The 9,736-nt window shown below is 50.3% G+C and overlaps 2 long non-coding RNA genes across 2 annotated transcripts; one reads left to right on the forward strand and one right to left on the reverse strand.

Moving 5' to 3' along the window:
* Nucleotides 1-263: 263 nt before the first annotated feature.
* On the forward strand, nt 264-5,868 carry LOC147578404 (uncharacterized). The gene is made up of 2 exons (XR_015255163.1): nt 264-407; nt 2,432-5,868. It is a non-coding gene; the product is annotated as an uncharacterized LOC147578404 (long non-coding RNA).
* Nucleotides 5,869-7,358: 1,490 nt separating this feature from the next.
* Nucleotides 7,359-9,456, reverse strand: LOC147578405 (uncharacterized). Its single transcript, XR_015254261.1, has 2 exons — nt 9,389-9,456; nt 7,359-8,304 (listed from the first exon to the last, which is right to left on the reverse strand). It is a non-coding gene; the product is annotated as an uncharacterized LOC147578405 (long non-coding RNA).
* Between the last annotated feature and the right edge of the window lie 280 nt (nt 9,457-9,736).

Raw genomic sequence — 9,736 nt, forward strand, 5'->3', positions numbered from 1 at the left:
AGCGTCCACAGAAGGCCTGGGGACAGGCCACAGGGGTTGTATCCAGGTGAAGGTCAGGCCTCCCAAAACGCCCCGTCTGGCCCCTTCTCTCCTCCCCCACGCTCGGCCCTGCAAATTGGCTTTGACCTTTCTCGCCCCTGCCTTTGAGCTTCTCCGCATTCAACGGGAAACCACAAAGGGAGAAAGAGGGCGGGCTCGAGGGAGGGGCTCCTCCCGCCCGGGCCCCGGGGCCACGCCCCCGCAGGCGCACGAGGCCTCCAGGATCTGTTTGCACAGTTGGGGCGCTTGCCTCCGCACCCCACCTCCGGAAGAAAAGCACCACGAGGTCATCTGTTTACTCTGGGATTAGCGGCTCCCAGCGGGAGCTCTTTTCCTCGGAGATGAAAAGAAAGCGGACAATCTGTCAGGTAAACAGGCGACATTGTTCCCCACGATGTCAGGGCCCCTTTGTGGGCCGGCCTTTGAGGTCAGTGGCTCCCTCTTGCAGGGAGAGCGCTTACTCAAAGGAAATGAGAGGCCCTGGCTGTCGCGCAGGTCCCCTGCTGCAGTTTAAGTGGGGACAAAGGGCTCGGACAATTGGTGACTTTCCTACATAGCCCTCTCCGCACTTGCCTCTCCCGGTGGGTCGCTTGATGAGCCCAACAAGCCGGGCGTGGAGCCACTGTCACAGATGGAGAAACTGAGGCTGACGGCAGCTTCTCCCAAAACAGAGGAGTGCTCCTGGCATTCCGGGAGGTAGTGGCTGGAAGGAAAGCAGGACCTCACTCTTCAGAGGGGGGAAGCGGGGAGCAAGGGAATTGGTGGCACGTGATTTCTAGCCTAGGTGCCTCTCTGGTGGATGGGCGGGGGGCACTTGGGAGCCATAACCGTCCCCACCAACAAACTGTTCAGTTTTACGGATCCTTGGACTACTTCAACAGCGACCGGGGTCGTGGTTGTGCCTGGTCCCTCTGCCACGTATGTGACAAAGTATCATCTTTGGAAGAGGGAAAGTGCGGAGACCCCAGCCACACACGTGTGTGTGCCTGGGAATCAGGATGCCTGAGTTTGAGACGGGCTCTGCCTCCCACTTGCTCTGTGGCCTCCGGAAGGCCGCTTGCCCTCTCTGGGCTGCAGTTTTGTTGTCCATCAAACAAGACATAAGGTGCTCTCCGGGGGCCCTTCCCCTCGGACAGCAGGGACGTCTGGGGAGACCACAGGCCTCCATTTAGGAGAAGCAAACGGAAGAGGGTGAACAGCCCTTCCTGGACGGAGGGGGCTGCTTGAACCCCATGCCCACCTCTGACACTCAGAAGGCCCGAATGCTCCAGGCAGGGTCTGGCCAGGGGAATAGAGCACTGTCGTGAGGTGATAAGACCACAGGCCTCAGGACACTCTGACCGGATCCAGTTCCGAGCCTGTCACTCACTCACTCACTCACTCACTCACCAGAAGCCCAACATCAGGCAAGTGACTCAGCATCCCAGCCTATGAAGTGGCACCCATGGGCCTCCCCACCCCCAACCCTGCCCTGCCTGGGTCTCCTGGATGGAGAGGTCCCGGGTGAGCAGGAACCGGGGCTGTCCCCGATGCTGCCGCCACCATTAGGTCCTGTCCACCTTCAGGCCTCCCTCTCCCAGACGCTCCCGCCATTGGCCTGCCCCAGGAGGAGACTCATCCTCCGTGCTGTCCAGACGCCAGCCTGCAGGGGACAGGGCCACAGCACAGAATCATCTAATTATTCTCCTAAAGTACAGGAAGAGCTGAAAGAAGGCCGGGTGGAAAAGGGCCCAGGGCACTGGCCTGATGGAGCAGGCATCTACCAACCACAAAACTGCCTCTGGGAGGAACCCAGGTGCCACCTGGACCTCGGTGGGTCTCTTGAGGGCACCTGCGGACCGGACATGTGTCCAGTCTCCCACTCCCAGCCAGGCACCAGCTCTCAAGTGACCCTGAGCCTAATATTCGCCAGCAGGAGGGAAACCGGAGGCCAGAATGTTCTCACCTACTATTCCTGGATCCGGAGCCAGTCCCTGGAGACCCGGAGGGAGAGGGGTTACCAGGACGGAGCTCAGCCTCTCTTCTGAGGCTTCCCAGGACTGAGTGAGGGCTAGCTCACGGGGGTGTCTCTCCTAGGTCCCCAGCAGAGCTGTGTATGAGGTCTGTGGCCCTGGGCAAGTGACTTGCTTTCTCTGAGGCTCATCTCACCATATAGATGGGCATTGGAGGGAATGGGCCTTTTGCTTGAGGAGACCCAGGCCTTCCATCCACCCTTCTCTGCTTTGTAACTCCTAGAAACAAGGCAAGACCAGCCCCCAATGACCAGGGTTTTCGAGAATCCTAATATTTTGGCGGGGACTCAGACGCAGGTGCCAGAGAAGGAGTTTCTAGCTGGGCCCAGAGATACATTGCAAACACCATTCATCCTCACTTTCCTTTTTCTCTTTTAAAGGTTGCCCTCGGGATCTGTTTTTAATTGGAATCAACTGGATAAACGTGGTCCAAAGACTTTTCTGTGACGTGGATCCCCCGGACCCTGCTCCCACATTGGTGCCTACCACCTTACGAGGCAGCTAATTCCATTGGCCCGATATTTCTGACTTCCAGAAAGTGCTGCACCTAACCAGACATTTGCCCGTCTTCCTGTAGCTTCTACCTGTGAGCCATATTCTGGCCACCCAGCGCTGTGCGTCCCCTGTGCGTGCGGGAGGTGGGAGGGAAGGGTCCGGTCAGACCAACTAGGGTTTGCGTGCCAGTATCTCCACTTACCAGCTGAGTGACCCTGCCCACGTGATTTAACCTTCCTGTGCCTCAGTTCCCTCATCTGTAAAGTGGGGTAAGAGTCACTGCAGAGGACTGTTATGGGGCACGGCTGAGACGATAGCAGGAAAGCTTTTAGCTCAGGGCCCAGCACCACAGTAATTATTTGCCATTACGACTGTTATTTCTTCATTCGTATCTGCAGCGCCTTGAAAATAACTGAGGGCTCCCCTCATAACACCCTCACCTCGCTACCGACTCATCTTCCTCAGACCGAACATACACAGCCCTTCCGCACGGTTGTCACCCCGTGGCTGGGTCTTAAGACTCCGACACCCAGGCCAGCTTCACCCAAATCCCCAAACGGGAAAACTTGGAGAAGGAGCAGGCCTCTTCTGATTTTTAAAGACTAACCAGTAGAAATGGGAGAAGCTTGAGCACAGCTCAGAATAATGAACTGTTGTCCTTGCTGAGATTAGTTAGAGCTGTCCAAAGGTGGGAAGAGCTGTCTCGGGAGGGAGTGAGCTCCCCATCCCTGGGGGTATTCAAGGTGGATGACCATCTACCAGAGATGCTATAGAAGAGATTCCCGCGCTGAGTGGGAAATTGAAGTAAATGACATCAAATATAAGTTCATCACGATGAAGAAACAAGAAATGCCTCCTTTATTCGTTCAGCCGGTGTTGACTGTTGAGCACCTAGCTATGACTACCTCTGTGCTGGCTACTCTCCTGGGTGCACAGTTCACACTAAGAGAAGGACCTTAAATCGGGAAGCACTTCATGAAAACGGGGTTACTTTGAAGGTGCTCCTTGCCTCTACTTTTGCATCTGTAAAATGGGTGGGGCTGTAACAGCGCTTCCCTCCCAGGCCCGGCCTCCAGACACCCTAGTGGCCTGGAACCGTCCTCGTTGTTAGTATCGTCAGGATGATGACTGCTCCCCAAATCCAGGGAATGTTTTCCTTTTTTTCACAGAAGACTCAAACCGTTCGGTATGTATTAAATCAGGTCCCAAAAATCCGGCCCAGCCAAGAGCCTCACCCAGGGCAGCCGGGACTGGCTGGGACTGGAACTGGAGAACGACATCACACCAGTTCTTGGACCACATCCAAAGCCAGCCGCGCGGCAGAGACATGAGGTTTGCTGAACGTACATTATTTGCTACCATCATTTCTCAGGAATGGTATCCAAGGGCCAAACAAAGCCATTTTTCTCTGAAGCGGCTTAATTGCTTTGTAGGGGAAAGGGTGGTTCTAACTCTGAATCCAACTGGGCACTTCAAACTCATAAGCCCTTCAGAAAATCTGATGTCAGCTGATTGCTTGCTCCTTCTTCCTCGTATTTCAGGTCACGTGGTCCTCACCTGCTGCCTGAACTGGGCCCAATAGGGGTCACAGCCAAGAGGACTTAGATCAGATCTGGCTCTGCGTGTGGTCCTTGGGGTCAGATAATGGGCCGGCACTCGGACTTCTGGTGAGGTTTTGGGTCCTTCTAAGACAAGGCCAGAAGAGCTTGGGCTCCAAAGTCAGGCCATTGGGCTCCTGGTCCTGGCCCTGCCACTCACCACCTGCGTGACCTTATGCAGATTACTTAACTTCCCCAAGCCTCTATTTCCTCGTCTGTGAATTGGCACCAATAAGTCCTACCTTTGAAGAACTGGGAAGACTCAGTGAGACCACCCCGAAGGCCCGGAGCACAGAAGACCCACAGAACTGCCACTCCCCTTCCCAGAGCTTCATGAAGCAGTGTTGTGCTTTCCACCTGCTGGATGCTGTTCTGAGTGTGTCGGGAAATGCAGGAGCATGAACACGCCCCAAGAGGACCCAGAAGAAAGGAGCAGGACCGAACTGAAGGCTAGAGCCTGGGGAAGCCGGTTTGGGGGGAAGGAGGAAGAAGGAGCTTCGCTGCTGTGCACTTGGCCTTTCAAGAGTTTTTAAGAACCTTCCAGAGACTGCAGGGAGAGAATCTGAACTCTTGCCTGAGGAGAAGGCTCAGAATGAGTGGCCAAAAGAGTGGGCAAGTGAATCACCGAAGATGTATGCCACCGAGGATGGGCAGAGACTGCCTGGGAGACCCAGCAAGGTTTGGGGCCCTACATGAGGACTGATCAGGACCAACTGTGATCAGCTCAGAGGTTCACTGTGAACAAGGGAGCCCCAGTCCCTGCCCCTGGGAGCTTGGGACTCCGAGGCAAATTCCGTAGTCTGTCCTTGGTGAGTACCAGCATTACCTGGAGAACCAGTACAAATACAGCAGACCAAGCCTCCTGCTTCTGGAAAGATGGAGTAGATGCACTTTCCCCTGTTCCACCTACTAAGTACAACTAAAAACCTAGAACATCACATATAAAACAAACACAAGAGGACTCTGAAAAGCGGAGAGAAGGCCCACTGGCTAGGGGATTGGGACCCGAAGAGCCACACAGTGGTGAATTGGCTGCGTTTTATTTTTTTTTAATTTTTCTTTTGCTTCATATACACCAGATTTGGACCAAAAGAGTTAACAACCCAGAAACACCAACAGACACGAACAGACAAAAAATTGTCCCCACAAAAGCCTGCTCTCTGTAACCACAAGATCAAGAAAGGGGCAGTCTGGCAAGACAAAACCTTTTTTTTTTTTTTTTTTTTTTTAACTGCAGTGAAATCTACATAACCAAAAATTTACCGTCTTAACCATTTTTTTACAGCTTGATGGCATGAAGCGTGTTCTCACTGCTGGGCAAACCCCACTGCCATCTTTCCCCAGAGCTCTTTTCATCTTGCAAAACTGGAACGCTGTCCCCACTAAACGGCTCTTCATTCCTGCCGCCTTCAGCCCTGACCACTATCATCCCATGTTCTGTCTCTCTGAATTTGACAGCTGTAGGTACCTCGCATAAATGGAATCATACGGTATTTGTCTTTTTGTGACCGGTTTATTTCACGTGGCATAACATCCTCAGGGTTCACCTGTGTGGTCGCAGGTGTCAAAACTGCCTTGCTTTTTAAGGCTGAATACTGTCCCGTTGTGTGTGTGTGTGTGTGTGTACACCACATTTTATCTATGCATCTATCAGTGGACACGCGGGGTGCACCCACATTTTGGCTATTGTAAAGAATGCTGCTACGAATATAGGTGTACAAAGATCTCTTCAAGACCCTGCTTTCCGTTCTATACGTATATGCCCAGAAGTGACATTGCTGGATTGTATGATAATTCCACTTTTAATTTTTTGAGAAGATACTCTGCAGCATTTTACATGCCCACCGGCAAAGCACAAGGTTCCAGTTTCTCTACACCCTCGCCAATGCTTATTTTCTGTTTCTGTTCTGTTTTGTGTGTGTGTGTGTGTGTGTGTTGTTTTGTTTTGTTTTTTGTCTCTTTTAAATAGCAGTTGTCCCGGGGCGCCGGGGTGGTTCCGTCAGTTAAGCGTCCTACTTCAGCTCAAGTCATGTTGTCGCGGTTTATGAGTTCGAGCCCCGCATCAGGCTCTGTGCTGACATCTCAGAGCCTGGAGCCTGCTTCGGTTTCTCTCTCTGTTCCTCCCCTGCTCACACTCTGGTCTCTCTCTCAAAAATAAATAAACATTAAAAAAAAAAAAGTAAGTAAATAGCAGTTGTCCTAATAGGTGTGAGATGGTGTCTCATTGTGGTTTTGATTTACATTTCCCTACTGATTAGTGATGTTGAGCTTATCTCTATTGGCCACTTGTATATCTTCTTTGGAAATATGCCTGTGCAAATCCCTTTCCCATTTTTAAATCAGGTTGTTTGTTGTTGTTGTTGTTGTTGAGTTGCAGGAATTTTTTTATGTATTCTGGATGTTAACCCCTTATCACATACATGACTTGTAACTATCTTGTCCCATCCTGTGGGGGTGCCTCTGTGGCTCTGTTGATTGTGCCCTTTGATGCACAATGTTTCATTTCAGTGAATTCTGGTTTTATCTATTTTCTGTTTTGTTGCCTGTGCTTCTGGTGTCCTATCTGAGAAACCATTGATAAATCCAATGTCATGAAGATTCCCCACTGTTTTCCTCTAAGAGTTTTATAGTTTCAGTTCTTATATTTAGGTCTTTGGTATCCATTTGGATTTAATTTCTACATATGATATAAGATTCCAACTCTGCTCAGATATAGATATAGATATAGATATAGATATAGATATAGATAGATATCCAGTTTTCCCAACACCACTTGGTGAAAACCATTTATTCTCCATTGAATGGCACCCCTGCTGAAAATCATATGACCATGTATTTGAGGATGCCTTAAGACAGAAAACTTTTAGTCAGGAACCACCCAGTCAAATGCCACAGGGAGAAAAAAAAATGGCCTCGCTCCACCCCTGCCACCAAAAGCCACTTGGAAGCCTAGATTCCCACTCGGGCTGTGGTGTGGAACCACATTACCTTACTGGGTGGTGCCAGAGGGAAGCCAGGACTTTTATTCCCCCCTTGACATATCCTCCTCTTTTTCTAAAAAGATTTTTTTAAGTAATCTCTACACCCAACATGGGACTCACACTCACAACCTGGAGATCAACAGTTAATGTTCTATCCACTGAGCCAGCCAAGCAGCCCCCCTCCCCCACCGCCAACACTTTTCAAGATTTTTTTTAAACACTTCCCCTTTGGCTCATGGATTACTTTTTTTGATTTCTAGTTTGATTCCACTGGGGTCAGAGAAAACACTCTGTAGGATTTGAATTCTTTTACATTTGTTGAGGGTTTTTTTTTATGGTCCACGATATGATCTATATTGATATATGTTCTGTGGGCACTGGAGTGTTATTCTGTTGTCGCTGGGTGGAGTGTTTGGTCAATTGGATCCTGGTGTCTGATGTTATTCTGATCCTGGTGTTGAGTTACTCTGTATCCTTGCTGATTTGCTGTCTCGTGGTCAACTGAGAAGTGTGTTGAACTCTCCAGCTACATTTGTAGATTTATCTACTTCCCCTTTCAGCCCTGCCATTTTTCACTTCACATATTTTGCAGTGCTGTTGTTTGGTGCATCCACATTTGGGTTTGCTAGGGCTTCTTAATGGATTGACCTTTTTATCATTACATAGTGTCCCTTCTTGTCTCCAATCACTTTCTTTGCTCTGAAGTCTACTTTGATATTCATATAGCCAATTCCATTTTCCTTTGATTAATGATTTCATGATTCATCCTTTTCATCCTTTTATTTTCAACTTACCAATATCACTATATTCAGAGGGGATTTCTTACAGACAACTCATGGTCGGGTTCTGTTTATAGTCAACTCTGCCCATCTCTGTTAGTTAATTGGTATATTTAGATCTTTTATGTTTAATGTAGTTGTTGATACTTAGAGTATAAGTGTGCCATTTTGTTTTTTGTTTTTTGTTTGTACTCTGTTGCTGTTGTTTTTTTTTTTTTCTGTTATCTTTTTCCTTCCTTCCTGTGGGTTACTTGAACATTTTTAAAATTCCATTTGACGTATCTGTAGTGATTTTGAGTGTATCTTTTTGTATAGCATTTTTCATGGTTGCTCGGAAGAGATGGGGTCCATAGAGGCAGTTATGGGAGCTTCCCTAAGGAGGTGTCATGTCAACAGAGACCTGAAGGATGAACAGGAGTTAGCTGGATAATGTTGGGAGAGCACAAAAAGTTCACTCCAGGGAAAGGGAACAGCATGTGCAAATGCCTGGAGACAAGATTGCTCCCTCTGGGGAAAGCCAGCCACCATGTTGTAAGGTCACTCAAGCAGCCCTATGAGAGGCCCATGTGATGAGAATGGAAACTTCCTGCCCCGTCTCTCTCTTCCCTTCATGACGGAGTAGCTACACCCCAGCTATCCACTTCCTCACCTTTCACTCGCTTCTCAAACCACTTGGCTTGGTTTCTTCCTATTCCCACACCTAATCCACCAAAATGGCTCTGGCCAAGGCCCCCTGTGACCCTCTGGTTTCTAGTCCTGTTAGGTACTTGTAATCTTCATTTACTTGCCCCTTCAGTGGCCTCCAACATGGCATTCCCATCTCTACTCACTGGAGACCCCTCCCCTTATTCCATGAGGCCTCCAGTGCTCAGGCTTTCCCCAGGCCCATCAGGACCCAGCCCTTCAGCCACCCTTCCTTCTCTGGTCTGTGCCTGTTCTGGGCCAACTTTGATGCTCAACACCTCAAGGCCATACGCCGGCTCTGTCCTCACTCCTCAGCTCCAGACCTGCACACCACCTGGCCCCTGGATGGCCCTCAATGGTCCTCCTTCAGACTCCTGAACTTGTTGTCATCCCCAGAGATCTGCCTCACTTCTTGGCTCCCAGGCTTGCTCAGTGGTATCCCCTGGTTACTCTGCTGCCCCAAGCAGGAGTAGAGGCATCGGCACTGACCCCCTCTTCCTCTTTACTCCCCAAGTCCAAATCACCAAGCCCTGTCACCTTCCTTTACCCCTCGATTTCTCTTGGCTCCTCTTTTCTCTACCTGCACGTACCCTTGCCCCTGGATCAGGCCTGTAGGTCTCCCACCTGGATCCTCTTACTTGTTGTCTCTGCCTGCCTCGTACTTATCCAGATCCCTGTCCATCCCACACATCCCAGAGTGTCCTTTGTGAAGCTGCACTGTGCCCCACCTCTGCTTGACAATGCCCCCCCCCCCCACTCAGAGCTCCCCAGGGCTTTAGTTTTGAGCCCCTTCTCCTCACCTGGCCCACAAGCACCTGCCTGACTAAGGCCTGCCTCCTCTCCACCTCACCTGGACCACACCCCCTCCCTCAGCCATTGTGCTCTTCTAACATTGTCTCTGTTATTGCATAACAAATTCCCACCAAACTTGGTAGCTAAAACAACAATAAACATTTATGACCTCACATGGTTTCTGAGGGACAGGAATTCAGGAGTGGCTAGGCTAGGCTGCTCTGGCTCAGGTCCTTTCATTAGCTCCAGTCCAGATGTCAGCAGGACTGCAGTCAGCTGAGGGTGTGAGTGGGACTGGAGGTTCCACATCCAATATGGCTCCCTCACGGGGAAGGCAGGGAAGGAGACGGTGGCGG

This window comes from Puma concolor, chromosome C1 (assembly GCF_028749965.1).
Source record: "Puma concolor isolate L17-30 chromosome C1, mPumCon1.1.hap2, whole genome shotgun sequence".
Classification (NCBI taxonomy): Eukaryota; Metazoa; Chordata; class Mammalia; order Carnivora; family Felidae; genus Puma; species Puma concolor.